General features: G+C 40.6%; 1 protein-coding gene across 2 annotated transcripts in view; it reads right to left on the bottom strand.

The window, feature by feature from the left end:
• The window catches only part of LRRC75A (leucine rich repeat containing 75A), a 398941-nt gene that overhangs the window by 23994 nt on the left and 348921 nt on the right, over positions 1–26026 (bottom strand). The window lies entirely within an intron of this gene.

Below are 26026 nucleotides of genomic sequence, written 5' to 3' on the forward strand. Positions count from 1 at the left end.
CTAGTAGAAAAGTGATCCAGAGTAATAAACCCCCATTTCTTTATATTGGTCTGGTTTCTGCGCTGGGTTCTGGGGGGTCTCCTATCTCTCTGCTATGATTGGAGGAGCCTGAAAGAGGAACTGCACTGATCCACGCCCGAGCAGGTTCCAGAAGAACAGCAGGTATAGTCCACTCACAAACATCCCATCAAATTGGGGGTGTTATGGAGCGTACACACGGTCAGATTTGTCAGACTTGTCAGATTTGTCAGATGAACGACTGAACGATTAAACGATTTGAACGATTTGGACGATTTGACCAAAGTTTTGAACGATTTGAACGATTTGAACGATTGAACGATTTTTGACTGCATTAAAATGAATGGAATCGTCCAAGTCTGACTGCAAACCCATCAGATGTCAGATATCGTTATCTGACAAACGGGAACGCGCATCGTTGATCGTCCATCGTTCAGGCATGTCAGATATGAACGATTTTCCATCAGATATGAACGACTGAACGATTTTTAAATCGTTATCGTCCATATCTGAAGAAAAAATCTGATCGTGTGTATGCACCATTACACCTATATGTATGAATAAAGACATTTTAAATGTATGGTTGGTACGTGCTTTTGGGAGAAGAGAATTTACTGATTGGAGAAATCTACTTTTATTAAGATACTTTCGAGACAATGATGTATGGGACGTTCGTGCACCTGTCTGAAGAGATTGTGGGTATTAGGTGCGGCTATGTACCCATGTATGTGAAATAAAGGAATTTCACGAGCAATGAATGTGCCTTTTGCAGAACTTCATTCTGTGATAAAATAAGTTGTTTTTTTATTGAATATTTCTACCATTGTGATACATACACCAGTAGGAATTTTACATGTATTTTTGAAATAAAATTTTATTCACTATAACATTAAACACATTGGGCATTTCTTTTTGATAGTGACATTTGAATTACAAAAGACTGTTGCTTTTTTAAATTTCTGGTTGATCTGCAGAGTGATTTGAAGCGCAGTGTGGGGGAAACTTTTTTATATTTATGTGGAAACTAGTGGTTCTGCTTGTGTAACAGGCACATAGAGGATGATGCATAGGCCCCTGAGGTTCCATAAACTACTGACTCTCTCTTTTTACCAGATCTGCATATTTTTTGTGAGTAGGATCACAGCCAAGATGAAAACTGGGACATAACAGAATTTGAGTGATTTGAAACCTGTTTCTGGCATATGCCCGATATGGTAGCACATTCCAAGAACAGCAATGAAGTGATGTTAGTTGCCTCTACAAAATGTTTGGTGTTTGTTTTCATTGTCTTTTACTTTTAGGCTGCTTAAACACCTGTTTTGAATAATTATAGCCAACTATATAACTAAAGAAATAAGAATCGAAAAAAAAGTGCCAGGTTTCTTGTTAAAAACCCCAGAGTAACCATACATTACAGCAAAGATATGCAGTAATGTAAATCATATTTTGAATATAATTGTTAATCAGAATATATAAGATGTATATTAAACACTGTGCTAGTGTAACAAAACAAAGGAGGCTATATTGGCCAGATTTACCTTTACTGCAAAACGCCTGCATTGTCTTTCAGTATATTTGCCAATATTGTACTAAAGCATTCCAGCAATTTGGTTGTGCGTGGTGTGGTGCATGGAATTTCATTTTCATGGTCCCTGCTCTCACTGTTAATTCCTCGCTGCTCATCATGCTGACACTGTTCACCGTGATTCATGTAATCAAAACCCCCAAACTGACTACTTCACTGGGAAAGTGGTAGGATCCAAAAGGCTCGTCTGTTCTCTCAGGAGCTCCCATATTTTCCGGAAGAGTAGTCACCGATGGCTTGCAGAGAACCCATGTTCAATGTAACTGAACTCACTCATGAGTACTTCATGATTCCACACCGTGCTATTTAGATCCAGATGCTTTTTCTGAGGGTCCACAAAACATTTTTGCAAAGAAGATGATAGTGAGATCCTGGCGAAGGTGTATAATTGGGATGGGTACGGGATGCCGGTGCTCAAGATCCCGGCGGTCAAATACCTGACGCCGGCATCCCGTCTGGGTTAGGATACTGACACTTGTCGGTAGGTATCTTAGCCCTCTCCCTACCCTATCCCTCCCTCCCTGGTGCCTGAACCTAACCTCCCCCTAGTGCCTAAACCTAACCTTACGGCACCCTAAACCTAACCCTCTCCCCCTAGTGCCTAACCCTAACCATCCCCCTAGTGCCTAACCCTAACACTACCCTCCCCCCAACCCCGCTACTTACCTTCGGTATGCTGGCGCCAAGATTCTGATAGGTGTACTGAATGTAATCCCTATAATTTGGCCATTTTACTTTGCATATGACTCAAATTAATGTGCCGATCTTCAGTAAGTAACAGAATTACTGCCTTTAAAAGCATATGTCCCAAATTACAGTCCTTCTCTCCGTGTATGACATCTATTCACAGCTGCTCAGCTAAGCCTTCCCCTCCACATTGGGACACTGCGGCCCGTGGGTGGGACAGTTGGGAAAATCGGGACGGTTGGGAGGTATGTAAAAGGTATACAACCACTACAAGGCTTGGATTTGAGTGGAGCCCAGCAATGCTGGTCGACCACCTTGGGGCCCCTTGCTATGTTATGAGCATGCCTAGGATACAATGCATGTGCACTGAAGCCCCAAATGGGCCGCCGCATATGCACAGAAGATCAGAACAGTGGCTTTGAGACTGTGGTCCAGCATCACCAAACTCTCCCCCAAAAGTTGTTAGGGGGTGCAGTATTCTTTTGGTGTTATCATAATCCTAGCATCACCAGCTTTGTGATGTATTTGGGCCAACCAAACAACTATGTACTGAAAAATCTGAAATGTAGATTATTGCTTTATTCCAACTTACATATCTAGATAAACCATATCTGCAGATATACTGCAATAGAGATCACTTCAATCATTAGCAGAATGCACCAATATAGAATCCCTGAATTTATAATAACTCAACATTCAGGTTGAGGCCATACGATCATGAGGCACTTGCAAGTTCTATATTTAGCTCCATACATAGATAGGTCATAAGAATTATGACTCTTAACTGGATGGGCCACAATTAAATACAATGCAAAGGGTTAGGGTTAGGCACTAAGGGGAGAGGGTTAAGTTTAGGGTGCAGGGAGGGGGGGTTAGGTTCAGGCACTAGGGGTGGAGGTTAGGGTTAAGCACCAGGAACAGAAGGTTAGGGTAGGGAGAGGGGGAGGGTTAGCATACCGCCCAACAAGTGTCGGTATGTTAGACCTGTCATGGTCCCAGCATCGGGATACTGCCGGCAACCCATACCCAACCCGACTGTACATATCATTATAAAGAGATAAGCTATTTCTGGTTTCAGTTAACCATCTAAACGAAACTAAAATCATTTGAAAAAAAAAATCAATGTACAAAATGTATTTAATTAACTACAATTATTATCAGCTCAATGAACCTTATTACTTATGGAGGTAAAAAAAAATCCCACTAATGCATTGCCATTAGCCAGCAAACTTCTAAGAACTGTAATGTATTATGAAAACAGACAAGTCCATTACGAGCACACAGTAACATCCCTCTACATGCCAATTGGCAAAGAGCACACAGGCTTACATATACTCCACAGACCAGACTAAGTTAATCTGGTTACACACGATGCGATTGTGTACCCAGCTGGTGGGACGACTCGATGGATTGATACATCGTGCTTTCCGTAAAAACTGCGTGATGTGCCGTTCCACGCTGCATTTAGCAGCATGGCGTCGTTCATCGCATCATCCCATATGATATATCGCGAGAGGAATGGCATAGTTTGTACCCAGCTTTACTCTTGGAAATTACAGTAAAACAGAGGAGAAGCCAGTGATCACATGTGAAAATTTGACTTAACCACTAAAAACTTTACCCACTACAGTGAGTTAACAATATTTTAATTTGAAACATTATTTAGCAACATTTGAAAGAAGCCATACATGAGCATCTGTAGAAGTCTAGACTGTATACTCAGGCTAAATTCCATTCAACAGAGAAATAGACTGTTAATGCTGAGGTAATAGCCAATGGTTAGTTCATCATGTTTTATCCACCCGCCATACCTGATCTTTTATCTTTATTTTAATTTATACTGTGCCACTTTATGTACTTTTTACGTTGCTTTTTATTCCTTTGTCTATATTCTTTTATGCTAAATAAAATCTTTATTCTATTAAAACTGCCTTTTACACTTCAATGTGATATTATTTTATATACCATCAAGTTATGTTGTATACAGACCCTATCTCTTTATTTGCTTTTAAGGGACCTATACAATATGATTAATATCTAGGGTCAGGATACCCGATTTCTTCCTAATTGGCTGCAACAAAAAGATAAGTCCAAACTCCTAACACTTTAGGAATAGTGCAGATAAACTACTTGTGTTCAGTGGAAGCAAATGTCTGATTAATGTCACAGATTTTGTGTAAACTGACCTAGGCACTAAAAACACTTATTTTTTATTTCACATATAACATATCTGTGTGTATAAGTACATTATTTTTGGGTCACTTCAGCACAAACAATTGCAAATAGCTTTCCAATAAAGTTTTCCTTTGCTCATTTTAATAAAAATTTTTTGCTTGGTCCAGGCACTGCCCACTGGGAGTCCGGTCCACGGGCCACAGTCAATTAGAGGCGAAAAGCTGCGATTGGCGAAAAATTTTCGCCGAAGCGATGTTTTTGCCACATTCCCACTTATCGCCCTATTCAATTCCAGGACGTTTTCACAATTGCGAAAAGTCCATAGGCAAAAACAGGCGTAAAAGTTTCTCCACCCAGAGGCAGACAAAAAGTGGTACAAAGTCGCACCTCCCCTAATGACAAATTAGGCTTACATTTTTTTCAAAAACTATTAATTCCCCCCCAAAAAAAATCATGTAATGTTTGGGGATAAAATTTAAAAAGTGTTTGAAAATGGGTATAAAGTACCGGGTCTGGTATTTTCGGGTGCTGTATGGATGGGACAGGTGTTTTTAGGATTGCAGGTGGCTGTAGCAGGTGTTTTTTAAAAAGTTTTGTAAACGGCACTTTACAGAGCCAAAAATATACTTGTCCCCATTTAAATGTACCCCCACTTTAACTACAGCAATTATTTGTTCCAAAAGAAATTGCTTTTGATAATTTTTCCACACTTATGCAAATAACAGCCCTTTGACTCAATTTAAGAACTCCAAATACTTTTATTAGGGCTATTAATACACTTCTATATTGATTTCCAGGGTCAGTTAGGCTTTTTATGGGGTACAGGCTGATTTCCCCAAAATAAGCTGTCCTTTTCTCTAGTTGTGGCATTCGCTGCTTTCGCACATCTGCGTTTTGTAATTGAATAGGGCTAAAAGCGAAATATACAATATACAAGCTAAAGGACACAGGTGGACGTGCAGATAATTGTAACGTGATACGTGAAGAGAGCAGAAAAACACTATGGGAATGAATAAGAGAATTCACTAGTACTGACATCAGACTGAAATAAATCCTGGAGTCCTGGTAACCATGGGTGGAACTAGTGGCGGTGCAGCCGGTGCATTGCACCGGGGCCCGCTGTGGTGCAGGGGCCCATAGCCACTCCTGCACCGCCGCTAGTCCCCCGGGCCCCACAAGTGTAGGGTAGACCGCAATGAGAGCGGTCTGCCCAACACAGTTTACAAACGCACAGCTGCCAGCGACGGCTGTGTGTTTGTAATAGCAGTCGATGGGAGTCAGACAGACTCTCATTGGCTGCTGCGTCGTCCACGGAGGGAGCCGGCTGGAGCTCACTCATGAGCTCCGTCTTCCATCTCCCTCTGCACCGGGTGATGGGAGAGACGTCACTTCATAACGTCTCTCTCATCCCATGGTGCAGAGTGAGAGCGGGCCAGGAGGAGCGTCCGGACAGCGGCGGTCGCCGACAGGAGCGGGGATCAGGTAAGATGTGTGTTTTTTTTTTGTTTGTTTGTGTAAGGGGGCACTTGCACAGCATAAGGGGAGGGGGTGCTACTATGGGGGCATTGGCACAGCATATGTGCTACTGGGGGCACTTTATAGGGTGGGGGAGCGCTACTATGGTCACTGTATAGGGGGGCGCTACTGGGGGCATTGTATGGGGAGCTGACCACTTCTGGGGTCACTGTATAGGGGGGACTACTACTGGGGGCACTGCATAGGGGGCTACTACTGGGGGCACTGCATAGGGGGGATTACAACTGGGGGAACTGCATATGTGGGCTACTACTGGGGGCACTGCATAGAGGGGACTACTACTGGGGGCACTGCATAGGGGGGATTACTACTGGGGGCACTGCATAGGGGGGACTACAACTGGGGGAACTGCATGGGGGGATTACTACTGGGGGAACTGCATGGGGGGATTACTACTGGGGGCACTGCATAAGGGGGCCAAAGCATATTCTTGCACCTGGGCCCACCACTCTCTAGGTCCACCACTGCTGGTAACATAGAATGCTAATAAAAGCTGGAATCCGGACACATGAGATGATGATAGGATTTCACAGGCACTAGTATCCAAACATAGGCAATAGTGATAAATACTGAGGACCAATTGTATACGGATAGAATAATACTAGCAACTAGAGATAATAGTCCAGAGCACTGGTATCTGCCGCAGAGCCTGGAGCTAAAACACAGTAGGTTACTGCAGCAGGAGACAGACTTAAATACCCCTAGGCAGTTGGTCATTGGATCGTGAGATCAGCTGACAGACCGCAGGACTGCCATTGGGAGAGACTAGTCAGATGATTTAGACTAACATGGATGTGCCCATGTCTGCCACCGCGGGATCCTTAACGCACGCATGAAAGCCCTAGCAGTCCTTGGGGAGAATACTCAGCCCACCACTCACCTCCACACCTGGCGCCTGGATGCCTGAGAGCCCGAGGACGCCGGCACAGTGGTGAATAGCGACCGATCCCAGGCCGCATTCCTGATATAGGGGATAAGTGCCAAACCCTTCAATATTTAGTCTAGGGACCAGTGGACTCCACAGCACAGTATCTAAATGGAAGCCCACGAGTAGTCACAGGATAGTCCTCACATGACCTACAGCTGTTTTGGCAAGTGAACTCAAGATTAGTTTTATTGCCTATTTAAGAGAATATACAGTAAGTAACTCACACATATGGTCTTCACCATGGGAAGTAAATTTCAGTTGGAAGTAAGCAGAAAGGAATTCACATGCGTAGTATGTAATGATAATCAGTTCTGTCAGGAGCTGAAACAATTCCAGGTACAGGGGGTGTGGCCACATATTTGTTTACAAAAATACTATGCGGGCTGCATAATAGGACAGTTGTCCCCCTCAGCAGTGCTGCAAACAATTCATAAAAAAAACAGTTCCCGTGCTATGTGGATAAAAGCAGCTCAGTTAAAAGTCAATTGTGTCAAATGTGAAAATAAACTAGTGCTGTAAGTTTGTGTGCTTGTATATCAAATGTAATACTATGTGTAATATGCTGCACCTGCATTTGCTAAAAATAAAGTAATGTTATACTTGGTATAAAAAAAGGGAAATAATTGATGTTTATAGCCCTTTTTTAAGGGGTTAGAAAACGGAGCTGTTCTATGCCCTACGTTCTTCTTGTCACTGTCCCATGCTGGTTTATTTGAAGGTCTGTGTGTCCTAGGCTGACCCTATGTTACCTCTTTACACTCCAGTGTTCTGCAGTCTGCGGCTGGATGCTGTGAGTTCAATGTCTATGTTCAGGCCTTTGGGTGTCAATGTCTTCATAGTGTCCATATACTGTAAGCCACAGGCGCACTCCAGCAGGTATATTGCCTCCTCTGTGTTACAGGTGATACGGTTCCTAATAGTATATGCTCTCAGGACTTGGTTTGATGTAAAGACTTCAATTTTCTGTGTGCTGACCATATTTTGGTTTCTGCAGCCATTGCAACTTATGGGGCATACACACTAGATGATAAAAGTGAATGATATGAACACTAACACAATATCGTTCAACGATATATCGTTCATATTGTCCAGTGTGTATGCACCAAACGACCAACGATGCACGCTCCCACGGGTCATTAATGATGTTTGCTGACGTACAAACATGCAGGCCAATCTGATGATATTGTTAGAAAGTGCTTGTTCAGGCATGTGGCAGGATGACGTCACTGAACTATATCGTTATCGATATCATTCAGTGTCTACACCCAATATCTTTCACCAATATATTCCACCAATATCGCTCAGCACATCGTCTAGTGTGTATGCGCCTTTAAACAATGGAAAAATCCTTCATATTTTGTTTTCTTATTTTACACTTGTTGGGATATAAGGCCTGATTCAGACCCGCTCACGAGCGGGTCGATGTTGGCCCAGTGCGCATGCGCACGACAGAGCCAGCTCCATCGTGCGCATGCACGAGACCCGGATAGCGACGGGCAAGCCGTCGCTCCGGGTCTCGTACCAAAGGGGGCGTGCTGTCGATGTTGAGCGACAGCACGCCCCCTTTGGTGGGCGGCCCGGGGGCGTGGCTGGCCAGACGGAGGCGTTCCCATGGGAATGCCTACCATCTGGGGCCGGCCCCACTGACATCACTGAGTGCTTTCGGCTCTGATAGAGCCGAAAGCACTCTAGGGCTTGCGGCAACGAGACCTTACCACAAGAGTCTCATCGCAAGCCCGATGGTCGCGAAGGTCTTGACCATTGCGACCATCTTCCTGGCCGCTCGCTATAGCTGTGGGTGCTCACCCACAGCTATGCGAGCGGCCAGGAGGCCACTCTAAAAAACCAGAGGGCCGGCCCTGATTCAGAGCGAGCGCTCTGTCAGAGCGTCTGGCTCTGAATCAGGGCCATAGCTCACTGAGTTTTTGTTTTAAATTGCTTGCTTTTGTGCAAATGAACCTAGGTTTCTCTCCAATGGTTGTTTTTAGATCATCATCCAGTTGGAGAATGTGCCAGTGTTTCTGGTACAGATTTTCAATTTTTCTAAAATTACTGTTAAATTGAATTATCAAAGCCACTTCCTGTTTCTCCTTGTTTTTCTTCTACTTATATTTAATGAGTTCTTTTCTGTCTAATTCTGCAATGTTTTCTATTTGTTCTGCCAATTTTTTTTCTTTATACCCTTTTTCCATGAATTTACATTTCAGTTCTTCACTTTGTGTTGGGATAGTCTTGATCCACCGATTGTGGTGGTTGCTTGAGGTGTTTAGAACATTGTTTCCATCGACCTCTTTTATGTGTGTCCAAGTTTTCAATGTATTATCTTTTATGAATATCTCTAAATCTAAAAGACAACAATTTCCTTGCTGCTCTGGGTTGTGAACTCTAGGCCGATATTGTTGGCATTTATATAAATTTTGAATTTATATAATTTTTTAATGGATCGTTTCTAATCCATTACAAATGTACATCTTCAATATAATGAATCCAACAGAGGTTCTCCTGATATATATTGTTACTCTAAATACATTCATCTTCCCATTTTGACACAAATTCAGAACAAACGGTGTGCCCTTCACTGTGCCTTTAATTTTTTTGTAGTATTCCACTTGATACCAAAAATAGTTATGATGTAATATAAATTCGATATTACTCATAATAAAATTAATCTGCTGAATCATCCTTTCCTATGGACAATACATGTATATAATGATTTTACATCACTAGTACATTGTATGTGGGACTCTTGCCACTGAAATCCATCAAGACATTGTAGAACCTGAATTGTGTCTTTAGGATAACTTGTTTGTTGAATGACCAATTCTTGCAAATAGTAGTCAATGTACAGTATATTGATATATTTGAATTCATAGATCCAATCCCATACACTATGGGACACCTGGTGAGTTTATCTTGTCCTTGTGTAATTTAGGCAAATGGTAGAACATAGGTATCTTGGAATTCTTAACTCTCTAAAATTAATGTTCTTTTTGTGTAAGGAATCCTCGTGTGAGGCCTTCTTCCAATTGTATGGATAGTTCTTTTTGGTACTTTTCTGTAGGGTCTCCAGTAAGTTTTTCATATGTAGTCGAGTTCATTAGGTTCATTTACACAAAAACAAACAATTTAAAACAAAAACTAACAATGAGCTATATCCTAAAAAGTGTAAAAGAAGAAATCAGAAAATATGAAGATTTTTTCATTGTCTAAGTTGCAAAGGCTGCAGAAACCAAAATAATGTCAGCACAAGAAATTTGAAGTCTTCACATCAAACCAAGACCAGAGAGAATATACTATTAGAAATCGTATCACCTATGACACAGAGGGGGCAATATACCTGCTGGAGTGCCCCTGTGGCCTACAGTATATTGGCCAAACAAAAATAAAATACGCATAGCTGAGCATATACAGTATATAACATCAAAAGAGGCTTAACATCACACAGTGTGTCTCAACATTTCTTAGAAAAACATAAGGTTTAATGAATACAGGGAGGAATGGGGGAGGGAAAAAGCGATGCAGCACTAGGGCAATTAATTGTTATGAGTGTGATAATTTCAAAATAATGAAGATTAGATGAAGGTAAAAAAATTATTGTTATAATCACCTATATAGACAGAGGTGCTCCCTGAGAGTAATAAATCTGAAATTCATAAAGAAAGGGGGGAGAAGGAAAAGAAAACTCTCATATTAGGGGCACACTATATCAAAAGGTTGAAAAATAGAGTAAAATAAAAATTAACTTTTATTCAAGATATTTAAAATTCTTAATATCCATTGGGAGACAGGAAAAACAATTGACATGACATGACAAAAAAATATATTAAATGAATATATAATGGTAAATTAATTCACAGATCACCTCTATATAAGGACCAATAAATATTCTGAGGTATATAGGAGAAATGTTATATTAAAGTGCACTGTGCACTAAGGTATTAGGTGTAAATAAATACAGTCCAGTTTCACAATAATAACACAAAGCGGCTTTAAAGTGCATTCAGCAACCATTGATCACTGCCAAAGATAGACCAATGTTCATAAAGTGACATGTGCAAGTGCAAAATATGATAAATTATAAATTATTACACCAATGACAGAAATTGAAAAAGCGGCTTCGAGGCACATTCAGCAGCCATTAATCACTGCCCAAAAATAGACAAATGTCCATAAAGTGACATGTGCACGTGCAAAATTAATAGATAATAGATTGTTATGCAAATAAAGAAATCTATTTAAAGCACAATAAATAAATATATCAACAAGTCTATTATCGATCTCCTATATTAATATAAGACCTCAAATGAATTAAATGGTAAATAGTTTATCATATATATTGAAACCAGATTACCAAGATGTGAATTCATTTATATACACGCGTCACTGTATCTATATTGTGATCATCCTGACAACCACGTATTCTGTTAATCTGTCCCTATATAGGAAAACAAGCTGGTAAGGCGTCCCTTAATATGTAAACAATTGATTGACATCTCCTTTACATAGATACTGGCAGGCAGAAATAATAGTACCTGTGTACTTATCAGTCCAGAGATCTACTGTTACCAGTCTTACTAATGCATAGGGCTGGTAATGAGAGTCCCTTTCTTGCGGCACAGTGAAAGAATAGAGCAGTACTTTCTCTGCTGTCAGCGCGGGCAATGTAGTCACCCTGTTACATCAGCATTGCAGGGTGAGACTTACAGAGGCAGCAGCTGATGAGAGTCTAGTGAGTAAAGTAGAAGAGAAAGATACCTGACCGTAGACAGCAAGGAGAGAGCGCCCGCTTGTTTCTAGGTGATCGTGGTAAGAGGAGTCCCCGTGCGCACAGGGACTCCTGTTGATGACGTGGCCCGACGTGCGTTTCACCTAGCGGCTTTCTCAAGGAGGCACACGTGTTGCTAAGCAAACCCGATGTAAATACACCCGGTTCGCTTATGATTGGCCAGCAAATGTGATTAGCAGTTGAGTCAGCCAATCACCATATCGTCAGCTGAAAAAAACATTGCTCTCATAACGTTAAGTAGAAAGATTCAGGGCGAAGTTAATAAAGGACAAATAAATATCAATCATTATTTATAATTCATGGTGAATACTCGGCTTGCATCAGCATTAAGTCAATGATAGATTTATCTATCACCATATATATCATATCATTCTTGTAAGGAGTATTCATTCTTTGATCAAAAATTAATAATACAATAAATGAGTTAAATATGAAGAAAAAACATTGAAAACAGTTTTCCAATATATCAAAATTTAAAGATGCATGTCAAAATATATATTAATTAATGAATATATACATAGAGATCTAAAAATGACATACAAGTTTATGTAGTATAGCAGATAAGACCCAAATTACTATGGATAAAGATAACAAAAGTTAAATGGGAAAAAATGACACAGTTATATTGTGTGTCAGTGTGTAAATATGGATATGGACATGTATCTGAAGGAGGCTCATCGACAGTTAGGGGACATAGGATGTTATCGACATATCATGTTCAATCCTACACAGAATTTGATGATTCGCTACAAGAGTATGATTGATGAAGCTAAGGCTAATGGAGTCATCAATAAACATGAACATGAGTTTCTCCAGGTGGCCCACCCCAAAATTCCAACATTTTACATGTTGCCAAAAATACATAAAAATGGAGTGGAGCCACCTGGAAGACCTATTATATCAGGGTTGGAGGTTTGTCAGAACAGGCGAGTATCTTCGTTGATACACATTTACGACGCCATGTTACAACCCTTCCCTCCTATGCCCAAGATACCTCTGATGTCCTCAGACGGATTCATGACATAACTTTGGAAAAAGGTCAATTTTTAGTTAGTATAGATGTTGAATCATTATATACTAGCATTCATCATTTACAGGGCATAGAGGCTACACGCTTCTTCCTGAACATGGAAGGTTTGTCAGATTTCAACGACTTTGTTGTAGAATTACTCACTTTTGTTTTGAATAACAACTATTTTGTTTTCAATAGCAAGTTTTATCTACAAACAAGGGGAACAGCCATGGGAGCTGCATGTGCTCCCACCTATGCCAATTTATTTTTGGGGTGGTGGGAGCATACACATGTATTCAATGAGGAGAATGAGGAATACATCATGCATGCTCCCTTGTGGGTCAGATATATTGATGACATTCTGCTAATATGGACTGGCACAATCGATACATTTTATGAGTTCATGAGGAAGCTCAATGAGAATTCATTGAATCTCAAATTTACTTTAGAAATACATCCCCAGACTATCACTTTCTTAGATCTCAAACTTACCATTGATGATCATGGTAATCTAATATCTGACCTTCACAGAAAACCCACTTCAACCAACAGTTTGCTACATTATAACAGCCATCATTTTCCTTCTACCATTTGTAATATCCCTAAGGGTGAATTTCTACGATTACGTAGAAACTGTTCTGATGACAAAATCTTCCAAATTCAATGTGATGATCTGACGACCAGACTCTTACAGAGAGGTTACAGTAGAAAGATGGTAAAAAAAGCAAGATATTCGGTCTCTAAAATACAGAGGGAATCCTTAATTTTTTCTATGAACCGCAAAAAAGATTGCCTGAAGGAAGACAAATTAAGATTTATAGGAGATTTCTGTAAAGAATGGAAAGAACTCACCACCATTATACAAAAGCATTGGCATGTACTCCAATTGGACTTTGATTTACAACAACTTTTAGAACCTAGGGTGCAAATAAGCTGGAGAAGAGCCAGAAAACTCAAGGATAAATTAGTACATAGCCATTTTTCCAAATCCATCTCTAAAAATCCTATAATCTGTGGTTTTTACCCGTGTGGACATTGTAAAGCCTTTCCGTTTATGTTGAAGAAACAGATGATCAATGATCGATATGGGACTGTCCACAAAATACGCCAGTTTATCAACTGCAGCACCTCAGCAGTAGTGTACTGTCTTGAATGTACGTGTCCTATGAGATACGTTGGTATGACAAGTCGCCCCCTTAAACAACGAATACTAGAACACATAGGCAATATTAAACATGCTACCTCAGATTTGGCCAAAAACAAGAAAATTACATCTGTGGCGAGACATTTCTTAGCTCACCACAAAAGCTCATTGAAAGATCTTCGAGCATTTGGCCTTGAATGTATACAGTTAAATATTAGGGGTGGAGATATCATTAGAGAACTGCTCAAAAAAGAGTGTGAGTGGACATTCAAATTGGATTCAGTTAACCCAAATGGCTTAAATGAGATCATCAATTACAGCCCCTTTCTCAACATATAATATGAATTCTGGTTACCCCTTTTTCTAAACTTGACTACTTTGTTGTACTTTTTCTCATGTTTACTATGATAGGTAATACTTTATAATGAATTATGGATATGGTTTTGTCATTTACAAAATATCTCATCAATTTTTAAATTTATTTATAATAATTTTTATAATATTTTTTATAAAAAATTTTTACCTCTCTTTTTTAACAATAACACCATGGGGAATACACACCTATATAATTTTACACTATTATTTCATATCACGAGCACATATTTCTTATTATTTTCAACTTCCTCCAATTTATTGTTTTGACGATATTGTCAAGACCATCAACACATTATTACATGTTAATTATATATCTAATGATCATTTTTATTTACATCATTTTTTCACTCGCTTTCTCCCTCTTTTTTACAGTCACTTTTATAGTTCACTATTTTGATTATTTATCTGCACTTATATATATTTTTTTCACAATTTCTTAGAATAAGAGTGGTTATTTTGTATTACAATTATTCCTATGTTTGATTAATATATTTGCTGGGATCCCTTTTTTCCGATGAATTGACACATTTTTTAGTTATTTATTTTTCTGTTTAATTTTTGTCCATATCCATATTTACACACTGACACAAAATATAACTGTGTCATTTTTTCCCATTTAACTTTTGTTATCTTTATCCATAGTAATTTGGGTCTTATCTGCTATACTACATATACTTGTATGTCATTTTTAGATCTCTATGTATATATTCATTAATTAATATATATTTTGACATGACATGCATCTTTAAATTTTGATATATTGGAAAACTGTTTTCAATGTTTTTTCTTCATATTTAACTCATTTATTGTATTATTAATTTTTGATCAAAGAATGAATACTCCTTTCAAGAATGATATGATATATATGGTGATAGATAAATCTATCATTGACTTAATGCTGATGCAAGCCGAGTATTCACCATGAATTATAAATAATGATTGATATTTATTTGTCCTTTATTAACTTCGCCCTGAATCTTTCTACTTAACGTTATGAGAGCAATGTTTTTTTCAGCTGACGATATGGTGATTGGCTGACTCAACTGCTAATCACATTTGCTGGCCAATCATAAGCGAACCGGGTGTATTTACATCGGGTTTGCGTAGCAACACGTGTGCCTCCTTGAGAAAGCCGCTAGGCGAAACACACGTCGGGCCACGTCATCAACAGGAGTCCCTGTGCGCACGGGGACTCCTCTTACCACGATCACCTAGAAACAAGCGGGCGCTCTCTCCTTGCTGTCTACAGTCAGGTATCTTTCTCTTCTACTTTACTCACTAGACTCTCATCAGCTGCTGCCTCTGTAAGTCTCACCCTGCAATGCTGATGTAACAGGGTGACTACATTGCCCGCGCTGACAGCAGAGAAAGTACTGCTCTATTCTTTCACTGTGCCGCAAGAAAGGGACTCTCATTACCAGCCCTATGCATTAGTAAGACTGGTAACAGTAGATCTCTGGACTGATAAGTACACAGGTACTATTATTTCTGCCTGCCAGTATCTATGTAAAGGAGATGTCAATCAATTGTTTACATATTAAGGGACGCCTTACCAGCTTGTTTTCCTATATAGGGACAGATTAACAGAATACGTGGTTGTCACTGTGTCCGGATGATCACAATATAGATACAGTGACGCGTGTATATAAATGAATTCACATCTTGGTAATCTGGTTTCAATATATATGATAAACTATTTACCATTTAATTCATTTGAGGTCTTATATTAATATAGGAGATCGATAATAGACTTGTTGATATATTTATTTATTGTTCTTTAAATAGATTTCTTTATTTGCGTAACAATCTATTATCTATTAATTTTGCACGTGCACATGTCACTTTATGGACATTTGTCTATTTTTGGGCAGTGATTAATGGCTGCTGAATGTGCCTCGAAGCCGCTATTTCAATTTCTGTCATTGGTGTAATAATTTATAATTTATCATATTTTGCACTTTCACATGTCACTTTATGAACATTGATCTATCTTTGGCAGTGATCAATGGTTGCTGAATGCACTTTAAAGCCGCTTTGTGTTATTATTGTGAAACTGGACTGTATTTATTTACACCTAATACCTTAGTGCACAGTGCACTTTAATATAACATTTCTCCTATATACCTCAGAATATTTATAGGTCCTTATATAGAGGTGATCTGTGAATTAATTTACCATTATATATTCATTTAATATATTTTTTGTCATGTCATGTCAATTGTTTTTCCTGTTTCCCAATGGATATTAAGAATTTTAAATATCTTGAATAAAAGTTAATTTTTATTTTACTCTATTTTTCAACCTTTTGATATAGTGTGCCCCTAATATGAGAGTTTTCTTTTCCTTCTCCCCCCTTTCTTTATGAAAAACATAAGGTTCCAAGTGGAATTTCAGTGCATTGAAGAGGAGACTTGGTTGCAGAACTGAAGAAATGTGAATCCAAATGGATCCGCACTGTGGGCCGTATTGAATTGCCGGCGAAAAGTCCCGGAGTTTTCGCATACCGGAGTTTTCGCCGTCATCGCTTGTTTTGCATCCGGAAAAGTATCGCACTTGTCCCCGCTATTCGCCCTATTCAATTGCTCATGACGCGAGAACGCGTCCCGGTGAAACTCAAATCGGCGAAAAGTCCTGTCAGATTTGGGGAAATCATCCTGACATCCCCCAAATGATGCACTGACATGGGGGATCACTATGGATACCCCCGAATAGCTCTGCTGAAGGTATTTGGGGTGCTTAAATGCTCTCAATTGATGCTATTTAGCGTCTTTGCACAAGTGGTGAAGAATAGTATTTAGCAGTTTTTTTTGGCAAAAATAAGTAGTCCCAGCAAATTTGGGGTACATGAAAATGGGTGCAAGCATGGTTAAAATTCACTAACGTGATGTTTTAAAAAGTCTTTGGAATTGAATACGGAGAAATGACGTGATCGGCGAGAGCTTTTCGCAGATCTCGGCTTTTCGCCGGCAATTGAATACGGCCCTAAGAAGACATTGAACTAAGTGCTTTTTTTTAATACAAAACAAAACAAACGTTTTTGGTACAAGATCTAATAAATATTTTATTGTTTTATTAGCTTTAATACATATTTTTATACATTTTATATGTTTGTATGACATACATTCACATTTTTATAGATTTTATACATTGTTTTAACACTACCATCATAACTACATGATTTTAGCACCAGCATTTGCACTTTCCAAATGAAAACTCAAGTTTCCCACTGTTGTTATGACCTCACAGAGAAGAAAAAAGACATTTTCTTTTTAACAGAACTTTTCTAAATAAAAAGTTTTTTTTAGAAATAAAAGAACTTCCTGTGAGTCCAAAAGGCATTCTTACTAAAACGCGTTGAAGCCGCGGAGTGAATAACGGAGCAGCTTACAGACACCAGAGTTGGAAGAGTACCATCATCACCAGGCAACCACCATTGCCAAACTCATGACTCCACAACTGCAACCCAGAAGTCACTGAAGGACACCACACAACCAGGGACCACTCTCTACCGCCGCCGTTGATTGCCTTCCGGGCAGAGAGAGGCAGCGCGTCCCAGCATCCACCCGTGGACCGCAGCACACCGGAGTGTAAGGAGGTAACATAGGGTCAGCCTAGGGCACAGACCTCCATATAAACCAGCACTGGACAGTGACAAGAAGAACGCCAGCTCTGATTTCTAACCACTTAAAAAAGGGCTATAAATATCTATTATTACCCTTTTTTATACAAAGTATAACCTTGTGTTTTTCCATTTATTTTATTTTTAGCAAATGCAGGTTCAGCATATTACATATAGTATTAAATTTGATATACAAGCACACAAACATACAGCGCTCATTTATTTTCACCTTTGCAAACGGGAACAATGTCTGCATCAGCAGCTGAGAGCTAACCATACTATGCACTGCACCACGCTCTGCAAAGGAGGACCCAAGCCCCTTCAACAAGCTGGGGCCCAGATAATTAGTACCCCTCACCCCTTTCTGTGCTCCTGATGATAATGAGAGAACTGTATTTGCTCTTTGATTCTGCAAAACTGATAAACTCTAATCTCTCACTCTTGGGTTGAACACAAGTCCATGGGCCTGATTCAGAGCTGCTCGCTATTTGCGAGCGCACGCTCTGAATCAGGGCGGGGAGTATTTTATTTTCTTTCCTGTCCGCTCGCTAAGCTGTGGGTGCCCCCCCACAGCTAGTGCGAGTGGGCAGGAGATGGTCGTGATTATCGCGACAATTGGTATTGCGAGGAGACCCTAAGGTAGGGTCTCATCGCTCACAATGCCGAGTGGACTTCCAGCTCTAATAGAGCCGGAAGTCCACTACTGACATCACGAGTGATGTCAGTATGGCCGCCCACAAACGGCAGACGTTCCTTCGGGAACGCCTCAGTTTGTTCAGCCACCCCCCCCTACCCACCTACAAAACGGGGCAAGCTGTTGATCAACATCGACACCCGCCCCGTTTTGCTGCGAGCTCGGGAGCGACTGAAGGTCTCACTTGCTACGGGGCTTGCGCACGCAATGAGTGCGCACCGGGCCACCATCGACTCACTTGTGAGCGCAATGCGCTTGCGAGTGGGTCTGAATCAGGCCCCATATGCACAGTGTTTATAGCATTTTTTCACACTGCGCATGTTCCAGAGCTACAGTAAGTGTATGCAAATATGGTCAATGCTGAGATGTACACAATTCAGTCACATCTCCACTTGAGGCTGAAGGGGTTAACTGGGTGGTGGCAGAGAGTTTGTACATAAAGTTCAGAGAGGGCATGCTGACGGAACTGCAGGCTATGCAGAATTGTGTGTATGCCTAAAAATGCCCGTTTTCAAGGGCTGGCGCACGTGTGCACTTATAATGATGATGATGGCCATGAAACCAAGCATATGGATAGGGGCGGTGCAGCCAAAGACATGCACATGGGTGAAAATATGCACTTAGTTCTGTGCACACTATGCAGGGGAATTTAGTTCCGTGGACACTAAGCAGGGGCAATTACATTCAACCCATTTTCTATATGAATAGACCCCAACTGCAGTAGAAATAAACAGAGAAAGACTACATCTGTGAATCGGGTGTTGTATGTTAGGTCGACAGTTCTCATATCGACATGCATCAGGTTGACATGAGAATGCAGACATGGTCAAAATGTTGACATGTAGCATGTCGGCACACTTACCATGTTGACAGTGACCATGTTGATACTCATCATGTCTACATGACAGAATGTCGACCTAATGTCACTGGCCCAGTGGTCACTTACCTGTTCCTTGCAGCAGCATTGTGTCTTCAGAGTCATCTTCTGGGTCCCAGCAGTGACGTGTGCAGCACTTCCGGTACAGACCTGTGACAAGCAGTGGTACTAGTAGGAAATTCTCCTCTATCCCTAACCCTCCCCCTAGTGTCTATCCCCACCTCCCCCCACCCCGGAGTCTCCCTGATAATCAGGGAGAGTTGGCAAGTATACATTGACCCATGTAGCCATTCTGATGTCGACATTGTGGGGGTCAACATTTTGAATGTCAACACAATCGCTGTCGACCATGTGACTGGATCTCCTGTGAATCAGGGTACAATAGTACGTGCATATGACCCATTGGGGTATAGTCCTGTGTCCAATTGAGCCACTTGCATAAAAACAAGTCTTGATGGACGTCACATAACTAACCAGTAGTAACACAGATACACCCAATACACTAGTAAACTATCATCATAATATCATAATTATTACTTGTAAAGCATAGTAAATTTGGGATTTTGGAGCTGATTTGTGAAACTTGCACAGACACCTGAAATAAACAAAGTGAGCAGGTGCCTAACCAAGCAAAGCTTTTATGAGATGCTGCTCTGCCTCTACTCTAACAATCAGAACTAAATGTTAATTCTACATCACAGTTGTTTACTCATCTGAACCTTTGTCTGCTCGTGCTCTTTATATATTGGATCCTGATTGCTGCACCTGGAGATCTCTCTCCTCTCTGCAGGAACATGCCCAGACTGCTGTCCATCAAGGATGATACCAGACAACAACAACTAGGTGCATTCTTCATTCCTGGATACAGCAATTTCACAGTCACTCTACAGATAAAACTAGGCAATACCTATTCATTTTCCATGAAAAACTTTCTTTGCCTGCTATTAAATTTTAATCAATATCACGCTGTTTTTTTAAATGAATCGGAAGCATCTCACTGTTGAGATGTTGGCGTTATGATCTTTGATGAAGAGGTGTTGAAAAATCACAAACAATCCGATGGTACCACATATTTTAGTAATGAGCATTCATAATTTAGAACAAAACTTTGAATTATAGTGTACAAGATGAACAAGCTAGAATCTCAGAATACAACTACCTGTTAGAAAATGTGAAGTTGTTTTTATGGGCTATAGTCATATTATGAGACCAATATAATTTTTCAGAATATGCTTTTTTGCACAAGCATCAAACAGGCAGTAACAGATTATCTGATTAACTTTACTTAGACCAGTACATGTAAACTTTATAACATGGAGGATTACATACTCCTAGACACCCCGTTGTTCGCGCTCTCTCATCGGGACCTCCCCAGTCTAGTGCTGTCGTCTGACACCAGAACAGACAGGTGGTTACTGTCACAACAGCAGAAGTGCAGTTCCAACTATCTTTCACCCCAGGCAGGGCCTCTTCACTCTCTCATCTATCACCCTCTACTATATGTATGGTGATCAGACAGCAGAAGTGCATTTCCAACTATCTTTCACCCCAGGCAGGGCCTCTTCACTCTCTCATATATCTCCCTCTACTATATGTATGGTGATCAGACAGCAGAAATGAAAGGGGATTCACCTGCCTGGATTCTGTCAACCTACTAAAGGTTTAAATGGTGCGTTCCTTGCAGTGAGTCAAATCTCTATTAACCCAAATCTGTGTCAATTGTGCTTGATGTGTATTCTCTACTGCACATGTATTAAGGGTAAAAAAAATTGACCCTCCTGCTCACTAAGCAGGGTGAAGCTCCACCGTGAGCAATTAGAACATACCTAATAAATGTGGTTACTACAATGCACTCTGCATTACCAGTTTTTGAGACTAAAATATATCTCTACTGCTGATTAATTTCATGCAATATATTTTTTTCAGCAGGACTGTGGGCCAGATTCAGATCCGGTTGCTAGCAAGCGTCTGCTCGCTGCTGCCGATGTCCGTTAATCTGCGCATGCATTGCACATGTGCGAACTACTCATAGTGATCGGGAGTTGCTCGCTCGCCCTGCAAAGACAGCCCAGTGTAATGAGTGACAGGAGAGGCCGTTTGTGGGTGGTAACAGGGGCAGGGCAGTGAAAACGGGGGAGTGAAGGTGCGAACGCAGGTGTGCCTGAGTGTCTCAACGCCATTTCAGAGGCGTGCATAATTAAGAGGCAGCGTCATAGTACATGTTACCAGCCTTTTTTTTACACTGAAATCCTCGTAGTGCTTGCGGTAGGGTAGAGGCAACCACAAGCGCTGCTATGGTTGCCTCTACCCTACCGATGGTCCTCGATGTACCATTGTTTTAATACACTTCCTGGAGATGACGTGCGCTAGTGGGCATCTCACCATACACTAATGGGCATCTGCATACACAAAGTGATCGCTCGCCAAGACATAGTGCTTATGCCTTGCCGTGTGATTACTGGTCTTGACGTCACTTAGCTGAATTTGCAGACGCAGGGAGCAAGCGGTCGTATCTAGTGAACGGGTCTGAATCAGGCCCTGTGTTCTATCCACTGAGTAAAAAAAAAACTGTAGGAAATTGTTTTTCTGTATTTTGCTACATGAATAACAATTGTCTCTCTGCCAGCTTTTGAGCTGCTGCCTTGCAACATATTGATACTAATTGTCTCTCTGCTAGCAACTGTACTCCAAAATGTTGCAACATATTGGTACAAAATGGATACAAGATATCTCCTATAACAGTATATATGCAGGATAAACTATCTGACAAAATACTCCTTCAAGTATACTAGAATCTATGTATATATGTTTATCTGATTTTTTCTTTGGTATATTTTTTTCAATAAAAAGGGATGTTTTTTTGAATGATCAATAATAGATAAATATAATGTGTTGAATCTAACCACTTACAATAATCACCTTTTGTCTGTATTAACAAAATTGGCAGTGAACTATATTGATTTCTATGTTTGTTTGTAATTATTGGCTGTATTTAAATATTATTGGAGGTTGAAAAATAACCTCTTCCCCCTTACATTCTAGAATCTTATAAAATAAAAGTTAAGTTTTAATTTATTCATACTACTTTAAGAGTCTTCTTTTCTCTTCCTTCTCCTAAGTAACATAGAGGATTAACAAGAAGATTCTAGAAGAAAGTAGACTATAATAACAAAGAGAGACTACAACGTTACAATTTAAGACGCAGCACCACCTACTGTCCCTCCAGAAAAGTTTCTCAAGTAATACGTAAGTGTTGTTATGCTCCATCATATAAATAAACCAATGTTTTACTAAGAAGCAAATAAACCAAATTACTGCAAAGGGTGTTGCAGGCATTAAACTAATGTAATGGCAGTTCCTCATACAAAAACCCCTCCATGGGATTAGTTACAGAAACCATTTTTAACCATGTTTCTTGCTGTGTGGATGGATACATGGTGATTTCCACCCCACAAAAGGACATGAATATTCCAACAGCTCTGCACTGGTGACTATCTGGTCTTATCTTATATTTCTGAGAACATTTGACACCTTCCATTTGAACTTCACTGAAGAAGCACATGGCTAGATTTGCTTAATAGAAAAAACCTTCAAATACACAAAAGTGACACATGCTGTAGTCCTAAAGTCCCATTCACTCTCCTAATTAATTTACGTGACACAACTAAACAAAAGTAAATCTAAAAAACTTTTGATTAAGGAAAGTGGTGGTTCTAGAGTGATAGAAGATTGGACTTTGACATGATATTCATAATTGTGACGTTTTACAGTGTGCATTTTGGGATTTTAATGTAGTAGGATAAGATTAAGAGAATGTTTGCTAGACACGCTGTTAGTAACTAATTAATTAGGAAGACTCTTCGAAAGACTCATTCGGGTTTTCTTAATCCTGTGCTGACCCCATTTTTCAACATTTGGCTTGTCACATTACAACATCAATATCACTTACTGTGATAAATGTTAAATGACATGTGAGACATAATATGCTATATAAATAAATGTTTAGAAATAAACTAATACACACCCTACTAATTCTTTCCGTTGTGTTCCATATGCTTTTTATCCATATGCAGATTATTCATTGTTTAAGACTGAGGATGGGTTCCATTACATTTTTTAAAACCATTCAAATTAACTTTGATATGGCATTTGTCTTTAACATATATTATATGCATTTTAAATACATTTACATATGGTTAAATGTTTTTTATGCTTTTTTTCTGTTCTCCTACCACATCATTTTTTTTAGCCAACTGTAAAGTAATAAAAACTGAATACAGTGAAGTTTTAAATTCAAAGCTAAACTATACATCACAAAAGCTACTTTCTAGACCTAATCTGTGACCCAGATAGAGACAGGTTAAAAGCCTCTGGCTTTGAGGAACCTTGTGTGATTGTTACTAGTACCTCCCAATTGTCCCTATTTTGTTGTGATAATCCCGTTTTGAGAGCTCTGTGCTGCTGACATAATCGGCAGTTGGGAGTTATGTCCCATTCAATGTTGCCCAATGTAGCAGTAAATAGGTACCACATGCACCTGTAGAGAATTTTACATTAAACGGGAACTCTCTCGGCGGGGAAAGAAGAAAGTAGGCAATTATGTTTAAAAGATACACCTCAAAGTTGTGCTCATGCTTGCATGCATTAGAGTCTCAAACATCCCAATTATGAGGGAAATGTGATGCAGGCATAGGCGAGATTCCGGCAAGCCAATGTTTTAGAGTGACAATCTTTTAAAAGGCAAAACCAGGTTGGCTTTGACTTTTAAATGATTATCACTATAAAACTTGATTGCTGGAATCTTGCAGATGCCTGTATGGAACATTTAGCTGGCAGAGGGGCCTATTCATCAACACTAAATGGCCCGGTAACCATGCAGAAACGCTAGTTTCCGCATATTTTAGTTACCGGGCCATTCATCATCAGGGATCCGAAAAGGACCCCTGATATTCAGCAAACTCTGCTAACTGAAAGTTTTTGAAGTTTGCTTCCGATAACAAGCGCCATCTTCATATGGCGCTTGTTCTCGGATACCCGCTCCTTCCTATGGGAAGGAGATCCGGGATGTGAAGAGGGACCTGAGCGTATCCCTCCACCGCCTCCTCACTACCTCCCCAGCGGCTGTGCGCATGCCTGACCTCGGGTCATGAAAGCGTAGCCGGGTCGACAGGGAGGAGGTAAGTAACGAAGGGCCTAAACGAAGGGCCTCCTATAATGATTAGGCCCCATAGTCTATTTTGTGAGGTTAGCACAGCATTTTTCCCTCCATAAAATGCTTCATATTTGTAAGACCTCTGGAGGTCCATTTAATCAACAGGCATCCAAAAGGGATGCCATTTTTACCTTCCAGATGCACAGTACACATTTACACTTGCATCACACCATGTTGCAATGCAAGGAGTGCTGGCTGCATTTGCATTTTTACATTTCAATTTTGATTTAGTTTGGACATGTTGGCACAGTGGAGGGGAGTGAGGAAGTATGGCGTGGCATAGTTGGGCGTTGCGGGGGGAGGCTTGCCAGCATGATTGCACCATCGTGGCCATGCCCTCGTTATATAATGCTGCTATTAACTGTACTGTAGATCAGGGGTGGGGCTACAACGACGCGATTCAGCGCAGATTGCCCACCCCGGACTGCCCATATGTGCTCGGTATGTGGGCAGCCAGGAAGGGGGTGTGCAGGCAGCTGCAGGGGTGCGTATGGATAGTGGCCGGCTCTGGGAGACTTGTCTACTCTTCGGGGCGGCCAGGAACGCCATTAATTTTTCTGGAGCCTTCTTGCTGTCCTGGGAAAGTAGGCAAGTATAGTGCAAAGCTACTTGCTCTTTTTTGCTTTGCTGCCAACTCAGACTAGGGATGGCCATCGGTGGGTCAACAAACACTACAGTATGTGGACCCCAGAACGAATGCACTAGAAAATTGACAAGTGTGTATTTAATGAATTTAAAGAGCACCAACGGTATAACTGTACACATGTTGTTTAATCATCATTGTTTGCAATTGTACTGCTGACACGCGTGAAATCCACACTTGTCGATCTCCCGGTGCCTGCGTTCCATGGTCCACCTGATGCTTGTTAACATTATGATTGTTGACAGCACATATGTATCTTGAACAAAATAAATCATGCATATAATGTATTTAAAATAATATAGTGAAAAGGAAATAAAAAGGGCACAGAGCGCCTGATTCAGACCTGCTCGCAAGCGGGTCGATGGCCGGGCAATGCGCACGCGCGAGCCCCGCAGCGAGCGAGAAATCATTCGCTCCAGGGTTCGCAACAAAACGGGGCGGCTGTTGATGTTGATTGACAGCTCGCCCGGTTTTGTAGGCGGGGAGGGGGGGTGGCTGACCAAATGGAGGCGTTCCTGAAGGAACACATGCTGTTTGTGGGCGGCCCTACTGACATCACTCATGATGTCAGTAGTGAGCTTCCTGCTATGTTAGAGCAGGAAGCTCCCTGGGGCTTGTGGGAACGAGACCCTACCACAAGGGTCTCGTCGCAAGCCCGATGGTCGCGACCATCACCTGGCTGCTCGCAAAAGCTGTCGGTGGTCACCCACAGCTTAGCGAGCGGCCAGGAGGCCG

The sequence above is a fragment of the Taudactylus pleione genome, unplaced genomic scaffold (genome assembly GCF_031769625.1).
Source record: "Taudactylus pleione unplaced genomic scaffold, aTauple2 ptg000203l, whole genome shotgun sequence".
NCBI lineage: Eukaryota > Metazoa > Chordata > Amphibia > Anura > Myobatrachidae > Taudactylus > Taudactylus pleione.